Here is a 23,370-nt window from a genome sequence, read left to right on the forward strand (position 1 = left end):
ATTCTTCATGAATGTCCCTTCTTCATGCTCAGCTACACAGGCAAAATTTGCAATTGGGATGAAGTTCTGGAAACCTGGGAGTTTATGGATAAATCGCTGGCTCACAGTGGGTTGGTTCTTGCTTTCAGTGAACTGTATAGGATGCAAATGAACCAATCATCCCTTTACAGCAAGGTGAGGTATGTTCCATTAGTTCCCTCATTCCACTTGTCTGTGGTGCCTTCTATTTTCAGGAGCAGTGACAGTATTTCACTTCATAAATGGCCCATACAAAATATTGAGGATGTCATGTACTCTCAAGGAATTAACTTAATGAATCTTTTCACTTAAGGAGGAATTGCTGATAAGATTCATTCCTCAAATGACTCCAAGTGACAGATTCTCAATTCAGGCCAACATGCTAGTATCATCTGACACATAGATCTTCCCCACAAGGTCTGGAAACATCAACCACAGGAAGTGGGACACGAGAGCCCGCAGCACGTTCTCTCAAATGAAACTACCACGGGATGTCCTCTTTCAAAGGAAGAAATAAAACACTCCCTTCAAGATTCAGTGAGAAGCCTGTGCATCAGTCCTTTCAGGTTCAATGAGAAGGGGAAACAAATTCAGTCACCAAAATGGAAGCTTTTAATCATGTTCCCCACTAGGAACTGAGATGAGTGCTCACCATCCATTAAAGGATAGTATCTTTTAGGGTTAGGCCTATCTTCTTGGTAGAATATTTAAAACATTGTTAATGTGAAACTATCAAGAAAAGCAAAGGCATTCACCACCTGATTTGTGCAAAAAATTGTTTTTTTTTTTTTTGCAGAATCTTTCCATTTCCTTCAGCTTCTCACATTGTCAGTTGTCAGAAGCTAACACATGACAGTTTTATTATTCCAAACAATAGCTCTTCTAGGGAGGTCAGAGGTTTTGTTATTCCATTTTTATAAAAGAAGGGAGACTCAGACCTCAGATATCAAACCACAGGTGCTAACACATTAATAGGACGAGAGAAGAAATAGGGCAGGGGGTTCACCTTGTTATGTACTTATTGGGAAATACTAAAAATACAATCTAAAGACTTACTCCCTTTTTTTTTTTTTACAGAAATGAAGCACGGTTTAACTATGTGTATATAATATTAAACACCTAATATATATAGTCATGCTTAATTTTCTTTAAGTTGATAGAACTAAACCAGGCATTTCACTTTATGCTAGAATTGTCATTTCATCATTTCCCAGAGGAGCTCAGATTACCTCAACATACAGCAGTTATTTCCCCAAGTCATATCTACAATGCATTTCTTAATATTATGACGTAGTGGATCAGGCAGAAAATAAGTCTGTAATCTCCTTTTGCTTGCACTAGCTGGGACAGAGAATTCAAAGGTTTAAGGCCCTAGTGCTTTACTCAGAACTTTGCATTTTACTTCTAGTTGACTCCTGATGAATTAGTCAAAGGATTTAATTCTGAGTTAGGGGGGTGAGCCTCAGAATATGACAAATGGTCTTACAAAAGGTTTAGAAATTCTATTTCATGGATGCTGTAGCCAACTAATTACTTTTAAAAGAATATAATAGTTTATTTTTACATCATTTTGTGTCTTTTTCCATCTCAGTTGGAATCTCCATGGACTTCCCATCACCAAATCACCCATGTGCCATCACTATAGTCCAGTGCACTTCCCTCCTCCCACTGTTTTTGATCCCATTCCCCATTCCACACCCGTGAAATGTCTCTTATATATAGTTGTTCATTATTACTATTATTATTTTCTCCCCTCGTCCTTAATACTCCTGCTATGAGTCTATGAGAGAAACCATCCAGTATTTTTTCCTTTTCTTTTTGGCTTATTTCACTAAGCATGATCTTTTCCAGCTCCATCTATGTTGCTGCAAAAGTATAGCCAACTAATTATTATATGCTAACTAATACACTGGAATTCCAATTGAGGAGCCATCTACTCCCTGACCTGGTACCCTCCACAGCTGCTGACTTCCATGTTGTTTTAGGATCCGCCTTTCTGGGACTAGTGTGAATGTTTAAAAGACAGAATCATCTGGTGTTTCCTTTGAGAACTATGGCTCTAAACCCTTGTTAGTAAAGAAATATTGTTTGCAATCTTGCATAGAACTTTAGTATTAAAAGAACACCTGCCATCAGGGGGCAGAGAAGAGAGGATGTCTCTTAACATCTTTGTATCTATCTTAGAAACCTAGTTCTCAGAAGAACTCAGTTTAAGAATGCCTATACGCAATTGTCTAAGACATGAAGTGGAGAAATTGCTATTTATGTTTCTGCCATCCTATCTGTGTTCTGGATCACGGGCACAGTAATGAATCAAAATTACAACCCTTCAAAGATTTTGGGGCAGGGGGGAGTCAGAATGGCAGATATAAGGTTGATAGAGACTAAGAGATTTATTTGTTGCCCTTTTGATGTAGCTAAAAGTCATATTGCCAGGGCTGAAAGAAATCCATGTAGTATTGTATCAGGTAAAGAGCACACCTGATAGAAATTTTATGACTGCATTGGCTTTTATGGTACAAATTTTATGGCTGCACTGGCTTTTATGGTACAGATTTTATGGCTGCACTGGCTTTTCAAGGTAACCCAGGAATAAGAAAATGCTCTTTCTGTTTGCTATGTTCTAGACTTCAGATTTTGAGTTTTAGTCAAATACATGCTCATGTAATACTGGGCACTACCTTCCTCTTACAGAAATCTTAGGGCACACCAACTTGGGTGCAAAGCAGAAACCCTACAGTTAGATGAGTATATACTTCACTGGCTCCCCCCTTTCTCAAGTGCCTCTTCAATTCTTCTGTCTGGAGAGCTGCCCCAGCTGCTAATTTCTCTAGGGATTTGAATGCACTGCCTAAAAACGTCATGCACGACTTCTGCTAACTAAATTGCTTCACCACTGTTAAAGATGATCTTGTTATTGCAGGGTGATGCTGATTTTTCCAGGAACTTTTACTATGAGGAGGGGGCTAAGATTTTCTCATTACATGAAGGTTTTACTTTCTTTCTTTCCCTCTTCCATTCATTAATTTCTGGGAAAATGCTTCACATTCACTCTTGTGCATATTGAATGCATTTTTTCAGTAAGAGTGTCAGTAAATAGATATAATGCTAGATTGATCTCCTAGGGGGTTCATTTTTGGTGACAAAAAACACAGGTTTTAGAGTAAAAAACTTATCTGTTTAAATCCATGTTCTGCTTCTTCTATGTGGTTGACCGTGGGCAAGCCACTTCACCTGTCTGTGCTTCCATTTCCTTGTCTTTAAAGTGGGGGTGGCCTGACGGCCTGACAGCCTGGTAGGAAGCCAGGAAACAGCATGTGACTTGCCCGATGCTCACACATGGTCCCATTTCTTTGCACTTGGAGAATGAAGTGCTAACACACTCGCAGTGAGAACAATCTGGCACTAGAATCCCCATAATGGACAGAGGTTCTGATGCAATGACAGGGGTCAGCTGAGAGGCTTCTCCAAGCAGTGGGCCGCCCCCTACTCTAGCCCCACTCTGTCCTAGACTAAGACCTGTTCCATGCATGTGGGTCTCTCGTCTAGTGGACTGTACCTGAGCACTTGTCCAGCAGTTTCCAGCAGTACCAGATCTTGGTGAAAGCTATGTGACAGAAAAGTGGTTGTTCCTACCTATGATAGGAAGCAGATTAACCAGTAGGTGTAGAAGCATATTTGTTTGATCCTCCCAAGCATATATTCTCTCAACTTTTAGGATCAATTCCTAACTTTCCATAAGAAATTATTTTCTTCAACTTTGCTTTATGATTTGAAGGTTATAGACCTGGTCCACATTCCAGAGTTGAGATTTGATTAGCTAACACAGATCATACATGCAAACTTCTGGTTGTGCTAATTAAATCCAAGAAAGGGAGATGACTCAAAGAAAAATTAAATATTTTCTGGAGCTTAAGAGAAAGAAGAGTTCACTTTCCTATATGGAGCTATCAGAAGTGACCCTCTCTTTCTGGAGCACATGTAAAGCTGTGAGGCCTGGTTTACTAGCATAAGGGGAGAACCTAGAGTTGCTACTCACAGTGTGAAACCTGAGGATGAAGTTAGCATAAAGAAAGATAAGCGAACGCAAAGGAGAAAAAGACTTTGGGGAAAGTCTTTGAAGCCTTATATCAAATTTTACATGAAACGATTGCTAAATCTCGACTTTTTAGTTATATGGAACAATCAATTTAAATCTGCTTTATAAAGCTTCTACCCATAGATTCAATACACTTGGGCAAAGGGACATTCAGGCCCTCCCTTGTGGTACAGTGGGTTGGAGTGCTGCACTGAGACACTAAGCCAAGCTGTGGCTGCTTCAGTGAGAGTTCGATCCCACCTCAATGTGATCCACCTGGCACAGCAGACCTCTCCCATCTAGCCCACTGCTCTCCTCAGCAGTGTACTTTGTCAATCTGCCTGTCCTGTTCCCCACTCTGTTTCTGGTACTGTCCCTGAACCTCTAGCCTGTACCCCATTTCTGTATACATAAATAAGTGAAATCTTTAAAAAAAAAGAAAGAAAGAAAAGGGAAGAAAATGGACAGTCTATGAATCTAATTATCCTTAAAAGGATACGACTTTCCATCTAGATAGAACATAGAAAATTGTAAGAATTTATGATTACAAAAAATCATTCAATCTAAAATGTCACGAGTGCCAAGGTTAAGAAACCCAGATCTAGAGAAAAAGTCAGTAGAGTGCTCAGACTGGGCCAGAATGGCAGTATTTCTGTCAAAGATTATGGGCGCAATGAAAGAGGAGAAAATGGCACCATGAGCAAGCATGTGAGCTGGACTCCCACAGGGAAAACAGAAGGGTTCTCTGTTGCTTTGTCTTTTTTAAAAAAATATTTATTTTGTGGACAGAACTAGGATACAGGCCAGAAGTGGTGAGAGGGTTCACCAGAGACAGAGTGGGGAGCAGAATATGCGGATCAACGAAATACACTGCTGAGGGAAGCAGTGCCATGTGGGTCATCTCCCCAGCCAGGAATCAAACTCGCATTGAAGCAGCTGCAGCTAACTTTGTAGTGCTGCACTTTAATTCATTGTGCCACCAGAGAGGCAAACCTTTCTGCTGGTCTTAAAAGACTGAGGGCATTCTACCTGTGGGTGGCAGGTTCCATTGAAAGGGAGAGAGCAAAGAGCCCAGCTTAGGAAATGAAGAGATGACGGGCAACTGGGGGAGGAGCAAGTTTGAGTGGCCAGTTAGGGTTCAGGACAGTGCTGCAACCAGAGGATGAATGTTGTTCTGGTGGGTATGGACCATGGCAGATCTGGGCTGAATGTCTCCACATTTAAGTGGAAAGGTGGCAGATGACCAAGTAGAGCTGTGTCACTGGACTGTAGTCACCAGGATGGGGTACCTTCATTGACCAACTATTGAGCTTCCCTAGGTTCCATATAGCTTTAGACTCCTTAAACTTAATATATGTTGCTATTGGACTAATTTATTTATTATACTATACTATTGACTAGTCTGTGTATGCTATATGTGAACACTCACTGAAGGTGTTTGCAAATTTGGGCATGGTGGGAAAGCGGGAAGAGAACACTGCCTAGTTCAGTCTCACAGGCATTCCCAGGTGTAATACAGAAAACAGGTGAGATAGTCCCATGAATCCTAGCGCAGCCCTCTGTGGCAATGAGAACCGTCACAAGGGGCCAAAACACGTCCAGATTTCTCTGGACTACAAGATTCTCTTCTCATGAAGCTTCTTGGTACCAGTTGGATGGAAAGGCAGCGACTCAGAGTCATGTATGCACTCTGTAACCCCTCACTCAGACCTGTGGTAAAGGAGCTGAGAGTAATACAGCAGGGACCCCACCCCCCAGAACATCAGACTCCAAGGCATCTGGAAATCCCATTTACTACAGTGAGAGGTCAGGACAAGGACAAGACTAAGCCTGAACAGCAAATTCCCTAGCAGGAATGTGATGCTTAAGTCTTCTTTCTCTCTCACTCTGGGGGAGAAGCAGGGTGGAGGGGGCTACTCACACATGACTGCATTCATAACTACCATTTCTCTGCTTTTCTGACTTAATCAGTTTCCCTAAAGAATACATAGATGTGGGTGACACTGTGTGTGGGTGTCTGGTGGCAGGATTAATTATTGCCACTCATTACCCTTCCTTGTGCTCATTCTAATTGCCTTTGTGACTTTGCTTATATGTCTCTGTGAGTTAGCAACTTATGTTAAGACATTCCAGCCATTCCTTTCTCTTTCCTATTGGTGAAATCTTTAAAATAGTCTTTTTATTATCCTGCTTTAATAGCTTTAGTTTGTTACCTGCTGAGATTGCTGTTGTCTTACTCATTGCATTTGAAAAGACTGTTGTTACAAGTTTCCTTACCTGCACAAATAACATAACTAAATTAGAATGAAATAGACTATCTTAATTTCCTATGCTTTGATGATAATAATGATAGTAATAATAGCCAACATTTGAAAACTTATCATATACAAAGCACTGTGCTATGCCAGATATTTTTTACTTACTTATGAAATTGGTAGTATGTTATTTAAATCTATATATAGAAAAGGAAGCTGAGTCTTAGAGAGGTTAAGAATCTTGCCTAGTGATGCCCACCCAAGCAGGACAGGGCTGGGGCTCAGCTTTAGCACTGTACTGAAGCCAGAGATGAAACTCAAAGATTATAGTCCTATAGCTTCCTCTTTGGTTCCTTCTAGCATTTATGGATGCATAATTATGGATGCATAATGTTTACATTAGACTCAAACATAACATTGTCACTTTACTGCCCTCTCTTCTCAATCAACAAAACACTGAAAACACTTTTCAAGCTATCAAAGCATATTCACAAGGTGGACCATTTGTATTGATAGTATATTCTTCCATCAAATTAACAGTTCAGACTAGACTTGTGCATGATTCCACTGTAGCATATTTTAGTGGTTCTCATATTTTCATCTTTGAACAATCAATCTCTTGTGAACATCTTCACACAAATGTAGCAGCTTCTCATTGTGAGCTATTTCTTGGGGTATGTTCCTGACACATGACAATCAAAGAGTTAGTGTCTTGCTATATAATAGTTCAAACATTTTCTACAAGAAACTGTCCAATTTATACCTCTTGAGTGCTCCTTGAGGCTACCAGGTTTACCATAATTTCATTAGTATGTAAATTTATCATTATTTTGTCTGTATTAATTCAATAGTTGTTTTCTGTTAGTAGGAATTTCCTTGACAATTACTGAGGGTGGGCATTCATTTATATATGGTTCTTTTATGAATTTTGATAAATTTTGTGTATAGCAGAGATAAGAGCAAATGATGGCCCCTGGGCCAACTTTGGCCCACTGCCTGTTCTTATAAATAAAGTTTTATTAGAACACAACCACATTCATTCACTTATATATTGTTTAAGGCTGCTTTTTATGAAAGAGTTGTGTAGTTTAAACTATGGTTGTATAGCCCACAATCAAACCAGCTACATGAGTATCAGGTCCAGTAAAATTTGAAAATTGTGCATCCCCTTGTTAAAAGTTTATAAAGAATTTCAAGAGTGACAACAATACATTAGATCAAGTAAAGGTCACATGCTCACAGCTATTCCTGCCCATGACAATTTGTTATCTAACTCTTTATGAAAAAAAATAAATAAGTAAAACAAACAAACAAAAACGCTGAATGCTGGTATGTGTACATATATTACACCTAAATCTGTTATAATTGGTTCAAAGATTTCCTCTTGTCTATGATTTTCTTTCTTAAGAGAATTATCCCATTTGTGTCAAATCTTTGATGTTTGATTTTCTATGTGATAGAACTTTTTTCTCTTAATTTGGGTAACATTGGTTTGCATCACTATTTGTGTTTTAGAAGTATAGAATCTGTCTTCTCAGGATTCTTACTACATTGCACTATGATAGAATCTTTATAAAATTCCCTTCAGCAATCACTGACTCAGGGGTCAGATAATAACTAAATCTATTTTCTAAAAGTTCCTTTGATTATGAGTTCTTACATTTAATTCTATTCATAATGTTAATTTTAATGTATAGTATGAGATGCAGTTTTATGCTAATCTATTTAAAAACCAACAGTCACAAATCCAATTGTAGACATTTTCCTTATCCATTATTTAGTGATGTCTACCATGTCATAAATGAACGTAAATATAATTGGCTAATTTCTGAGATTTCTACCTTGCATTAATTGCCGATCTTTCACCTTTTAGTGCACAGGTTTTCAAACAGAGGTAATTCTGTGTTCCAGGGGACATTTGTCAGTGTCTGGAAACAGTATTTGGTGATCACAACTGAAGGAGCTTGGGGTGCTACAGACTGGCCTAATACTCATAGCACAGGCCCTCAGCAACCCCCTCTCCCATCCCCCCCCCCAAGAACTATGGGAACCTTGCTTTGGCTGAGAAACCCTATTTTGGCTTTGTATTTTAATAACTGTTGCTTTGTAATAAATTTAGATACTTTGTCATTTCAAACCAGCCACCCCTTTCCCCATTTCAGCTTCATTCCTAAATATCAACCCCTAAATATCAAACTTATGAACATAATGCTTATTTCACAAATGAATTTTACCATAGCTTATCTCAAGAAAAAAAGGAAATTCTTTTGAGATTTTTATCAGAATTAAACTAGTGCTACAAATTAATTTATATTCCCAGTCAGCCTTCTATTATAGCTCTTCCTTTCTATAAGTCTTTGCCACATAAAATTTCGAGTCAAATTTGCCACTTGTTTTACTCTAAAATGGGAGCCTTTATTATTAAATTGCTATTGGTAAATGCTACATTTTTATCAAATAACTTAGTAAAAGTCATAATTTGAGTAGTTTGACGGGTTTAAATTTCTAAGTCTTAAAGTGATATAAGTTGTAGATTCTCAATGGCTATTTTCTTTCTGTTTAATTCATACTAAGCACAGACTTGGACTTCCAAACTATTCTTTTTTAAATTTATGTATTTATACATACAGAAGTGGGGTACAGGCCAGAGGTGCAGGGGTGGTGACAGGCATCACCAGAGACAGAGTGGGGAGCAGTACAGGCAGACCTGGATCACCTCCGGGGCAGGGAACAAACTCATGCTGAAGTGGCTTTAGCTTCTTAGTGCTGTGCTTTAACCTGCTGTGCCACCAGGGAGGGCCCCAAAACTAATTTTAATTAATAATATTGATTGAATTAAAAATGAAAGATTTCTCAATTAAGTAAAATGTGCTTGACTTAGAATAATTATCATGTTAGGTTAAAAATAGCAAACGCAGGCGCTCCCCGGTTGCTCAACAGGTTAGGATGAAGTACTGCAAGCTGGCTGCAGCCGCGTTAGTGGGAGTTCGATCCCCTGACCCAGAGGTGACCCACATGGCACAGCAGGTCTTTCCTGACTCTCCCACTGCTCCCCTCAGCAGTGTACTTCATCGATCTGCCTGTTCTGCTCCCCACTCTGTTGTGGTGAACCCTCTCACTGCCCATGCACCTCTGGCCTGTACCCCAGTTCTGTATATCTAAATAAATAAATAAGTCTTTAAAAAATAAAATAGCAAACAACTGTTAATGACTATCTATGTTAATTTTAGTGGATAGTATGAGATCCAGTTTTAATCTATACAAAAATATTAAACTATAGGGCTTTCCCTGGTGGTGCAATGGGTTAAAACAGCACTGAGAAGCTAGCAGCAGTGGCTTCAGCACAGACCAGGGAGCTGGCCCACATGGCACAGCAGACCTCTCCTGTCTCATCCACTGCTCCCCTCAGCTGTATAGTTCATCATACTGCCTGTTCTGCTCCCCACTCTGTCTCTGGGGAATCCTCTCACTGCCACTGCACTTCTGACCTGTACCCCAGTTCTGTATGCATAAATAAATAGATAAATAAATCTTTTTTAAAAAAGTAAGCTATAGATCTTTGCTTAAAAGTAATTACTGGTCTTAGATTGTATTACATTGCATATACACACGTGTACATACATATTTACATAAATATGCATATGTACACATGTACAAATATATTACAGGCCTCCAAAAAATTAACATGTTATGTCAAAGTGTTGGATGCTCCAGCAAAGTCAGGATGTGTTGCACTTGTAATTTTTGAAGTACAAGTTATTATTCATAAGTCATCAAGGGGAAAAAGTACCTCTGGTAGCAGGTCAAGTTACAACCTCCTCTAACATCCCTGTAGAATAGCATGATTGATTCTTGAATGAACTTGGACAAAAATATTTCTGAGTAATCTTTAGCCCTTCAGTGCTGAAAACCCCTGAACCCTAGGAGTGTTTTAACTAGGATCTGTTTTGTCACTTCATCCATCTCTACAGATTTTTCTGGAGGCACTGCAGGGCAGTCAAGAGTGACTGAGCTGTACATTTCTTCACAGGTCATAACTATGGACAAACACTTCTCTCCGAACTAAGCCACATTTCTCATTCTGAATAGGGGGAGTCAGAAACTTGAAGTAAGAGATACAATACTGAGGAAATAAATTATTAAACTACCACACACTTGTTTTCCGCCAAGATTTAACCTTCTGTAAATAATATTAAAAGAGTGGTACATTTGCATTTGAGGTATTTATAATTAAATTAATTTGCTCTTTGATTTTTTTCAGTGTTTTTCCCTTTTGAAGTACAGAGCCTTAGACTTATAATCTGATTGATGATAGGGGAAAGGGAAAGACTGTGAAAATGAATTGCAACCCAAATGATATTAGGTGTAGGAACTGATAAAGAAAATTCTATATGGAAATGCTTAGAGTATATTTCCCCAACGTTCAAGTACTCATTGGTTTCCCCAGGATCACTCCAGTTAATGGCTTCAAAAGCAAGCCATACTCATGTCTAAACGAATACTTCTAATTTGTAAAGTTTATATTAATAAATACTAGGGAGATAATGTCTACAAATTTTATGCTTCTGCACATTTACCATTTTAATGTTAACCTTGTAATTTCTATAGCATATAAATAATGTTAAGCATTTGCCTTATTTGGGGTTTAATATAGTGTTTATTAAAATATGCTTAAAAGGATTATGTTTTTTCTTAGTGCTTATTTATTGTGCTTTTGGGTATTCAAATAAATTCTGGATTTGCAAACTAACATATTAAATAAAAGGCTTAAAGCTTTGAAGAGATGTAAAAATGGCTAAGCACTATAAAAATTCTGTTTAAGAAATGGTGAGTTAGTACTTAAAAATGATCCTTGTATGCATAAATAAACAAATCTTTTTGAAAAAATGATCAAGTAGGCTGTGACTAAGGACAGAAAACAGAGGATTGAGAATAGTGATTGGATAAAAGAAGAGGGTAATACCCTATGTCAAATCAGATGGCACCTCCAGGCTTATCAATGAGAAGGAATATTAATTGAGAAACACTTGTTCCAATCGACACCACCATAAAACACTTCTGCTCAATCCTTGTGGCACATATATCTCTCTGATCTTCTGATATGAATATATCTATTGTATACAGAGAGGTTTCCCATGTACTTGTACTTTACAATGATCCTTGATAACTTTAAGGAATAAACTTTTTTTTTTAAAGATTTATTTATTTATTCATAGAGAACGGGGGTACAGGCCAGAGATGTGGAGGGTGATAGGATTCACCAGAGACAGAGTGGGGAGCAGAACAGGCAGATGATCAAAGTACACTGCTGAGGGGAGCAGCGGGCGGGTCAGGAGAGGTCTGCCATGCCATGTGGTCACCTCCGGGGCAGGCGGGAATCGAACTCATGCGGAAGTGGCTTTAGCTTCTCAGTGCAGTGCTTTAACCCGCTGCGCCACCAGGGAGGGCCCAAGGAATAAACTTTTGACAACATATGCTTATGCAACTGGAAACCTAGTTATATACAGATAATAGTTTATGGCTCTATCATAAGTTTGATCATTGGACTCATTAACTATTATAAGTGAGAAGAGTGAGTTTAATAATTACAGTCATCTTAAAATAAAACACACAATTTAACAACTATTATTAAGCTCTCCGAGAATTACGTATATTACTCTGGGTATAGTTGCAACTTAAGTTCTAGAAAATAGAGGAAGTAGCTTAAAGGCAGTAGATACAGAAATTAAGAGCAATGGAAATGGAATTGGTCAACTTGAATCTGAATCTTAGCTATTTAATCTTGGACTAATGGATTCACCTCTCTGTGTTTCATCTTTTTCATCTGTAAAATGGGGTTAAAAATGGCAAATACTTCAAAGATTTGTCACAAAGACTAAAATAGTTTATTAAAATGACACAGTTCCTGATATGCAATAAATATTAGATGTTAAATACAGTAATATCTACCCTACCTACCTTCATCTACCTACTGCCAACCTAACTTCCTACCTACTTACCTACCAACCTTCCCATCCATCTATCAATCTATCAATCCATCTATTGATACCAACCTAACAATCCATCTGTCTATCCCACTGGCACTATTTCTCCAGAGAACACTAATGCAGATTTCCAGTTTGGAGTCTAAGATGACTCCTTCTGCTCAAGGTACTAAACTATTTTCAGATAAACCTGTAAAGAACAGATCTCCTAGAAGAACTGTCTCCTGAAGTCAGACAGGGACAGAACTGCTGCATTAGCAAGCCACACTCAGGGCTAAGAGTTAGGCTTACCTAGTATAATTGAAATGTGTGGCCCAGAACGGACAAAACCAAAACAACCAATATAGAATATTTATTGGTCAAAGGCTACTGAGAACATATCTGTAGTTGAACAAATGGGTTTGTTATTCATTGCACTGAGGGAAAATGCATACCATGGGTAACTGTGGGGTGTCCCTGTAAGAGGGTGTTATCAAGGATTTACTGAATTGGGGCTTTGATTGATATGACGAGGGTCTAAGGAGCAGTCTTATCTCTCAGTTGGGTACTTTCAGAAAGCAGGGATAACTGTATGATTGTCTCAGTAATCTTACCTAAAGGAAAAGTAGACAAGAGGGGAGACCAAAGCTGTAATTGGTAAAGAAATAGCTGAGAAAGGGAAAGGTTGAGTATTTTATGGCATGTATAATTGTTAAAGTTGTTTGTATTCACATGCAAATTCATGGTGATCTTACTTTTGTCTTGATTTATCATAGTCACAGGGTGGTTTGTCTGATGTTGCTATCCTGTGAAATTTTCTATACTCAGCAGGAGAACACCATGTGGGTCACCTCCAGGGTGGGGGATCGAACTCCTACTGAAGCGGCTGTGGTTGGCTTGCAGTGCTGTGTCCTAACCCATTGCACCACCAGGGAGGGCCCTAAAACCTGGTTTTCAAACACTTCTGTTTTTATCAACAAAAGTGACCAACAGAAATGCTAAATTTCATCATATCCACATGATACAAAACCAAATGGAGAAAAATAGATGGGAGACCATAAATCCTCTTATACTAAAAGTCTGTCATAAAGACCAAAAGGAAGAAGGCAAGTATCCCCTGCAGAGGATTCCAGAGAGTGGGTGGGATGGGGCCCACAGATTTATGTCCCCTATCAATTCCTAATCATATGTTACTTCCCACTCAACCCCACAGAGCCAGAGAACATCTATGTCCCTGGATTAGGATCCAGACATTCTACACTGTTGGTATCCTTATCTATGCATGCCCTTATCTTCTCCCAGATAATCCCTCCAGTGGTTTAAAGAAGTACCATAGGTTACATTAATTTCTGTGAGGTACATATAATTCATATTTCACTATCCCAAAGCAGAGGCACTTTTATCTAAGACAAAATGCCATTGCAGGGCCTCCTTGTTGGCCCAGGGGTTATGTCTCAGCATTATCACTGCTATGGCCTGAGTTCCATCCCCAGCCAGGGAGGTGACCCACGTAGCACATCAGACTCTCCTGTCTGGCCCACTGATCCCCTCAGCAGTGTATTTCAGTAACTCCACCAGTCCACGCCCATTCTGTTTCTGATGAATCCTCTCAACAACCACCTCTCACCTCTAGCCTATACTCCAATACTTCTATATAAAATAAATAAAAATTAAATAAAATGCCATTGCATATTTGAACACTGCACTGGTTGTGGTATTAGCAAGGCATGGTTGATTATAACAACTTAAACGTGTCAGAACATAGCACATGTACATAATATTTAGTTTTAAAGCTACATACATTTAAAGGAAGCTTAAGCAGTTGTAAAATTAACCCAAATACAATTGACTCTTGAACAACACAACTTTGAGCTGCACAGGTCTACTTATATGAAGGTCTCCTTGTAATATATGACATAAACTTACAGTATTATTCAATATAGTATAATACTATAATTATATTTTCTTTTCCTTATGATTTTCTACTAGCAGTTTCTTTCCTACAGCTTTATTGTAAGAATATAGTAAATAAAACATCTAACATATGAGGTACATGGTAACTGATTATTTATGTTATTAGTAAAGTCAAATGCTGGATAACTTTAAGGGAGTCTAAAGTTATTCATGGATTTTTCAACTGCATGGGAATGGAAGGGGATTGACATGCCTAACCCCCAAATTGTTCAAGGTCAATTGTATTATCAGGAAGTGCTTCTCTTTCTCTATATCATGTACTCCATTATTCCTGGGCTCATGCCTAGTTAAGAATCACTGCACAATCAAGCTGTCTACAGGAATCAGTGTTAACCTTGAAGACAGAACAAATGATTAGATCAGCAAGACTGATCCAGTAGCTTGATGTGCTATTTTTAGAACTTCTTACTAGTAAAACTATCCATGTTTGCAGTAATTCCTTAGAAGGACTAGCTCTGTGGCTGAGAAATGGACAAGTCTGGAATGGTTCAATTTCTTTCCACTAATATGATATGGAAAACATATACTTTAGCCAGCAAGAAGATTGTATTGTCAACTGCTTAAAATATATTGCCAATGTTGCCCTATACGTACTCATGATTAGTCCAAAATAATACCTCCATGTGACTTGTTATTTCTCTGCTCAGTAGGCAATGGAAAAGAAATTTTATAAAGAGAAGGCTAATGTACTCAACAAATGTGAGAAAACCTTAAACAAAGCAACAGACACCGTTTCATCCATCCCACAATTACCTTAATGTCTTAACAGATCTGTGCCTACATGCCAACAGTTTATATCCACCAGACAGGAAAAGTTCACAAATGAAAAAAGTCTACCTCTTTGAATACACTGGTCCTCATGCCTACGCTTACTTGTATAGTTTTAGAGGAAGCTTCCTGTATAGTTGCTACAAAGAACACAGGACAGTTGGTTCTCAGGATCATCTGGAGGGTTTGCAAAAACACTGATCATGGCGCCCGGCCCTAGACTTGTTAGTTCATTATATCTGGAATGGGAATTGTCAGTTCAGTCTGCTTTCTAATAAGTTTTAATATGATACTGAGCTACAGGTGGGGGACCACCCTTTGAGAACTACAGATCTACTTTCCCCACTTTATTAGTCTCTGAGGATAGGCCTCTTTCTTACTTAAAGCTCTCTAGGGGTGATCAATAAGTGAGATGAGTGATTCACCAAGGAAACTTCTCTCTTTAGCTTTTTCAAAGGAGAAACCGTTAAAAGCAGGTGGTAGTGGCCAGAAAGATCTATTATTTAAGTGTAGAAAGTACCAAATGATATTTGATAACTAATTAGAATTTGTGTTGAGAAAACCAAATTTTCTAAATCCTTTTTCTGACTGCTGTGAAAAAGGTACTTAATGGAATTACTTTTACAAATGAATTAATTTATTCTACCCTGAGGATATTATATTCAGTGATTTGGCAAAATTAATCTGAACTAATAATGGACACGCATTTGCGGACTGAGACTAAGCAAATTTTCCAGTAGAGAGTTACTTAGCCATTTGGAACAAATGAAAGCTGAGGTATAAAGATTAAAGAATAGCTGTAATGTCTAAAAGAGGTATGAATGTTTACAGAGAGCCACACAAATTGATGAAAATGCAAAGTTACATGTGCTGACAAAGAAAATGATCACAAGGGGGTAGAAAGCCCATTACTACCAAGAAATTCCCAACCACTGAGAGGTACTCAGATTAAGAGTGTGAATCTAAGGACACATAAGCAAGACACATACCCTCTTAGAGACCTGGCTTCTCTCCAGTGGAATCAGGTAAACAACAATTACCCATTCACTTTTATCTTGCTAATGAAATGTCCAGCATGCAGTGTCACTTTAGAAATCCTGAGTCTACTCTACCTACCAGAGCCAAAATCTCACAGCATATAGGAACCAAGATAAATGGGAGAAATCGGAAAAACATGAGGTAATAGGTAGTAACGGAACTTGGATAATTCAAAACTATAAGCTCTGTTTATAGGGGAAGCTGCTCCAAGAGATAGGTGCATTATAGGATGTGATCCCAGTGGTACCAGTTTCATGTGTATGTCTGTGTGTAGAAGATCTGGGGTGTAAGATGATTCACTAGAAACAGAGTGGGAGGCAGAACAGACAGATACTGAAATACACTGCTGAGGGGAGCAGTGGGTGAGACAGGAAAGGTCTGTGATAGCACTGAGTCGTAACTCCTTGGCCACCAGGGAGGCCACCAGTGGTACCAGTTTTCAAAGTCAGTATAACCTGGATTTTCATGTAAAGCTTCCTGATAGATAAAACAGCATATGGCCCCAATAAAACAAGTTTATAGTGAGACAGGGCCACTAGTCTAGGCCCTCTCTTTTGACTCCAGGATATCCCTCTATGGTCCTCAGTGTTTTCCAAGTTAACTCATTATTTATTTCTGTTCCCCCTGTGAAGAACACTTTTTCCACTTTCAACCTCTCTTAAAGGCTCAGAATTCTTCTTCCCCTAGTTCATTAAAGACATATCATATAGCTCATGGCTCCATAAGAAATTCTTTGCTCAGTTTGTATGTTGAGGCATGGCCCATTAGTGATGAATTTGCCATGGGTGATGAGTGGGGATGTCTCTTCTTAAGAGAAGAATCTTGGGTTCTGTCTTCCATGCTTGTTCCTACTTTCTCCTTAATCCTCATTCATCTCAAGCTGCTGGAACAATGTTTTCAAAGTACATGTGTGTGCAAAGAAGGAGCACAATGCCCAATTTCATGGAATGTGAAGGCTGTCAAACTGCAGCTACAGAAAACCACAACACTGAAAACTGAATCAAAGAGTTAGAAGGTATGCTGACAACTTTGGTGAATTGTCCCTAATCAGGTACAATCAACACATTCAAGACAGCCCTAGTAGTAACCTTGCAGGATAGTATGGTTGAATGCTTCTAGTTTCTGTACTGTGTCATTCTTCGGGTGAAAGGAAGCAGGGGAGAAGGATATTTATATTTCTTGAGGGTTTATTTATCCATTTATTCAATAAGTAATCAGTAACATGCTATCACTTGGGGAAGCAATCTTAGATTATTTGTCTACACAAATGTTTAGACTGACATTCATTTCTATAACCACTTACTCATGCTAGTCACAACAAAGAAATTTTTTCCTCAAATGTCTTGTTCTAATTCTACGTGGGAAGTATATCTTCATTTGTAAGTGGGAAAGGAAACGAATTGCTTTCAGGGGTCGGGGGGAATATTTTGAAAAGGACATATTCTGAATGCAATAAAAATTTGTTCTAATTTTAAGGTAAAAATAACTACAGAATATATACATATACACATTATAGAAATAGATGTTTGCTTGTGCATATACGTAAATCTGGACTTTTTCTCTTAATCCTTACCTAGTCCACCTAAAAGATACAACTGGTAGCCCTCCCTGGTGGCCTAGCGGGTTAAAACCACTGCACTGGGCAGTGAAAGCCACTTCTGCATGAGTTAGATCCCGGCCTGCCCTGGAGGTGACCACATGGCATGGCAGACCTCTCCTGACCCGTCCACTGCTCCCCTCAGCAGTGTATTTTGTTGATCTGCCTGTTCTGCTCCCCGCTCTGTGTGTGGTGAATCCTCTTACCATCCCTGCACCTCTGGTCTTTACCCCAGTTCTATATCAATAAATAAATAAATCTTAAAAAAAAGATACAACTGGTATTTGCCTTATTTCATAAAATATTCATGCTTGAAATGGAAATAAACCCAATTTCAATCTGTACATTTTACAGATCAGCTGAAAAAGGCCTAAAAGATACAAAGATCGTCACAACCTCATGTACGAAATCTAAGTTCCCTGGCCCAGTACTGCTTCCAAAGGATCATTAAGGTCATTTCTTCTGGTGTTTACTGAGACAGCTTGGTTTAGAAAGCTTACAAAGTACTTTTTCTACTCTACCTACGGAGATACCTCCAGTGTGAAGGAGTTAGAAGAAAAACTGCCCCACAGCTGCCTTTACAGATAGGATTCTTCCCCAAATCACTGGTTTCTAAAAACAGGTATCTGCAGGAGGGAAGTAAAAATCAGTGATTTGAGATCTTGAGGTGATTTGATTTTGTTGTTTGTTTTCAAATTATGTTTATTGAGGTCAAATTGGTTTACATCATTCAATCTTCTTCAGTGGTTCTAGGTTTCAGCTTCTACCAATATATTTTTTCACACCATGCCCGTGACCAGTGCCATTTCTTCTAATTCCTGGAAAATTCCATTTAATTCTGTGCATTAAGAGCTTACTGAGCACTAGGTTAGAGGCAGTGGTTCCCTGTACATGGTCACTTGATACCTGCTGTTTCCTTACAAAGCAACTCTCTGCCTGGGGGCTTCTTAAAGCACAGTAGTATGCTGTCTGCATGGAGGGTTGGCCAAACTACCCAGGAATTAATACCCTCAGAGCAAGTCTCAAACAGTGAGTAGCTGCTGTATGATAAATATCACAGTTTCTTGCTCTTTGGTTGGGATAATTCTGAGGTGTATTGTAGCCATCTTCAAGAGTTGCCGGCATGCACTGAACCCCAATTCCTCACAAGTGGGGCCTGTTCTTCAGTGTGCCCTAAATTAGCATCATTCCTTTTCAGTTTCACTGCTCTATACAGGTGTCTTCTGAGATTAACACCCAGATAAACTATTTGTATTCAAATCCCTGTTTCTGGAGGAATCCAAGCAAAGATAAGCACATGTTTTGTACAAATAACTTTCAATAATAGGTATCAAAAGATAAGACGAAAAAGATATAATACAACACTTCAAAACGTTAAGATCAGGGAGGAGTGATAAGACTTCTATGTACATAACCACATAATTAAGTTAAAAGAGAAGACAAATTACTTTGAGAGGTGACTAAGAAAATAGAGGTATAGAAACAAGTTTATTTATGAAGAATGCTCACAATGGAAAACAGAACTTGCCATTAAAAACTCAACATGAAATTCTCTGGAAGGAGTAAAATAGGCTAAGTAGTAAGATTGCAGACATCAAACAAGCAACCACGGACCTGATTCCACTTGGAAATATGTGTCAGAGAATAAATCATTGCCTACAGAATGCAAGCTGAGTGAGAAATCCAAAAGGAAAAAATTCATCTAACCATGGCTTGGTTTTTAGCAAAGAGTAAATACAAGAACTCCCTAGCTGACTGGACAAGATTAATTGGCTATCTTGTAGCTTGTGTTTGGAGTGTCAAAGCTATCTGTCTTTTCACTCAGTTCTGTCAAAACATACTAATTTCCATGGAAAGCAAACAAATTAAACAGCTAAGTGTTGTGTATGTCATTAGGTTGACAAGTTAGCCATCTGAATTTTCACTTCAGCTATTCAAAGTAAGCCAAATGTTTGCAGGTCATACACACTGGTGACACAGACTCCTATAAATAACTACCCTTTCTCCCAAATCTTAGACCTGCAAATAAAGAGCAGAAAGCAAGGCCAAGAGTCTCATTTTTAAAACCTGAGGTACATAAAATGAAGGAATTATTGAGATGGCACTCAGTGTCCAAAAAGTGATCGTGTAAAATTCCTTAAATTCTGGTCCCAAAGTAAAACATTTGAAATTATCAAATTCTTGCAGAAACTTATGAGATTATTTATTTTCAGGCTAGGATTTATAACAATCAACTGGTGAATTCCAGCTGAGACACATCAAGTAACAATTACATTTATTACAGCCAGATTCCTGGTATTTATACTGTGTGACACAGAAGCAAAGCTCCATTTATGTTTTGCTGTTAGCACAGATACATTTGAAAGAAACTTGACTGTTCAAGTTATTTATGTTTTTATAAATAATTCAATAAAATTGTTTTAAGAGGAATCCACTGATATCTATACGATATTGCAGTTCTAAACATTTTAGAAAAATACAAAATCAGTATTAATTGTGGGGACATGGGAGACCTCAAAGACCTCACATTCTTAATTTTAGGAAAAAACATGATTCATTAATTCTCAATTTGAGTGTGTTTTTTCTTCAAGGAAATCTTCCTTTTTGTAGATCCACAAGTATAGTATGTGTTGCTGAATGACTGAGGGGAAAGAGAGAGAAGGAAAGCAAGCCAAAAGAGAAAGATGAAATAAAATTATGAATGAAATAAATTGAGAGAGAAGGGGGGATAAGGAATATGAGGGAGGGAAAGAGGGAAACAGTCTGAGGATGAAAAACAAAAATAATTTAATGGTTTTGATCACTACTTTTTTAAAAGTTATTTTTGCTGTAAGTACTTTTATCCTCACCAAAAGTTAATAATATTGAGTTTGAAAAAAAAAAAGAGGATTAGAAGCAAATGGCCCTGTGCTCTTATCGGTTGATAATCTTCTCTTCTTCTACCGGAACCATCTGATTTGTCTAGCTTTTGCTTACTTCAGCATTGGCTAATTTTCATTTGCCCTAGTAGAATCAAAAAGGCAAGAAGCTAAAAGGCATAGGCCAGAGATACTGCTGTGGAGCACCTTGGAATTTTTGTGAATGGATTTTTCTCTCCTTAGTGATAGAAAAGCTTATATTAAAAAAGCTTATATTACCTTAAAATAATTATTCTCTTGTCAAAGACTTTCTATTAAAGAGACTTTGGCCAGCATTGCCGGGCACATTTGGCTTAACCAGCCTGGTAGATGTATAAGAGGTGTTTTCCTGCTTCTCAGTGCTGTGCTTTAACCTGCTGCACCACCAGGGAGGGCCCTCCAGTGACATTTTAATTTTGTATTTTACTTTGTAGTACTCAGGGCTTACTTGGAGCAATGCCCTCCTGACTTGTTACCTTTATGAGATCTTTTACACTCATAAAGACAGGTCTCTACCACTGTTTCAGACTTCTGGATGGGGCCCAAGCAGGCGCTCTGTCAGCAATAACATATAGTTTACAATATAAAGAGAGATAAGATGATGTAAGTGTCTAATCTAGAAGCCAGAAAATAAGGAGAATAAAGAAATGATAGTTCAAAATTTAATGCTGACATACTCTACGTATTCTCTTTAAAGTTAGCAATGAGGCAAGGATGTTTTCTACCATTCTTACCCAATGTTATTATTATCCAATAATAACCAAAGCAGTAAGACAAAAAAATTAAAATAATAACAATTGGAAAAGAGGAAGTAAATTTACACATGAAGATGATGTAACTAACTGGGGAAAACCCTAAGAAACACATGGTCATGATCATAAAATTTAGAGTGTAATACAGTTCCTTCAAGAAAATTGATATATAAAAGTAAATATTATTCCAATAAGGCAGCAGCAAACAATTGGAAAATGTCATTATCCCCTAGCAATTGTATTTCTAGGGGTCAATCTAAGGGATGCTCTTGTATACATGCACATGGAGACAGAAATAGGATAATTTCTACAAAAAAGTGTAAATGTGTAAATGTAAAAATAATTACAGACACAAAAAGGAATCAACCAAAAGAAAATACACAGTAGATACATTTACCCAGTAGGATAAAATGAATGAATGACCAATGGATAAATCTCAGAAACATAATGTTGAATGAAAAAGCAAATTGTAGGAGGAAAGTTCAATAGGTCTCTTCTTTCCGTTCATTGCCTTCTTCTGGAAGAAGATAAATCTTAAGTTTCCATGCAAAATAAGAATGACAATACAGAAAGAAAAAGAATAAACTACCTTTCCTCTGCCAGATTTTTTAGACTTATATTTATGTTCTTGTCAGGTTAAGACACAGAAAGATTGATTTACTTGCTCTACCAGTCAAGCTCATCATTCACACATTAGAGAGCTGAAAATCTTTAGAGATATAGCTTCCAGCAAGAAATTAAACTTCTTCCTTTGAGATTTCATTCCTGTTTGATTTTTAAGGAAGTTTAAAATAAAATCACTACCTGGAGGATAAAGATGATGTCAAATAACTTATTCCCCAATTTCCCCTAGCTTACTTGAAAAATGCATTTTTCGTTTACAAAAGAGGAAGGAAGTAACACAGAAAACAGTGGTATAGCTTCCAATCCTTTCTTGCATGAACAGTAGGAGAAGGGACTCCTGTCCCTTACTTACAATTTCAATATAAACAATAGTAACTACAACCCACATAAATGTAGGTATTGTTTGAATGTAGTTATCCTTGGCCTTGCTGAATAAGTCAAAGGAAGAGTATTGACAAAATTTGTTTATGTTAAGAGGAAAGTTCTTTGTCTACCCTTTTAGAAGTTTTGCTTAGCTTGTGTCTACTTGTGTCTTGATTATATTAATACCGCCAACCCAAATGAATCTATTTGTATCTGCTTCTGCAACACAAACAGGTTCCCAAATGTGATAAAGAAATAAATCAAGTACTATTTATCCATTTAAGCTACTAAGAAATATCTAGAAGGTAAATCTCAAGGATCAGACAAACACACATACACATCTGCTCAAAAATCAGAATGATCAAATTAGCCAACTGACTACTGAGACAGCTAGATATTTCAAGAGATAGAAGATAAAAATACTTGTTGCATTGAGTCACAGGCTGTGTTTAAACAACATATGTGCCAAAAGTACATTTCTGCTAAATTGAGTAGTGGTTTAATCCAAATAATTGTCTGTTTTCACATGGGTAATAAAACAGATAAACAGGCCTATTCCTCCCGCACTCAGCCAAGAAGAGACCATAGTGTAAGAATGTGTAACAGCTGACTCTGGGGTACAGAGGCTGGGCCAGCAGTTACTTAGGAAGGAAACCCAGCACATTTACTTTTCAGTCCTTTACTGTTTCATATATTAAAACCAATTTTTAGGAGAAAGAATAATCCATTAGATACCCTTTTTGAGAAGGCAGTAATAATAACTCTAGCAAACCAACATCTTAATTTGAGTTATCCTGATTAAAAAGTTCCCCAAATTTCCATGTTTTTGTGTCCTCTACAGCAATAATATATAGAGAGATACCATGAAGAAAGAATGCAAGAAGTATAACCATTGAGATGCTACAAAAATCATTTCCTGGTACAAACTTAGAACAACTCAATAAAATCATTCATGACTAACAGAAATTGTGTAGTATATAAGCTCTCAATACGCCACTAAAAAAATGCCCAGCTTTCATAATTTTTTCCTTATTTGGGCTCCA

The sequence above is a fragment of the Condylura cristata genome, unplaced genomic scaffold (assembly GCF_000260355.1).
Source record: "Condylura cristata isolate star-nosed mole 26May11 unplaced genomic scaffold, ConCri1.0 scaffold00006, whole genome shotgun sequence".
Classification (NCBI taxonomy): Eukaryota; Metazoa; Chordata; class Mammalia; order Eulipotyphla; family Talpidae; genus Condylura; species Condylura cristata.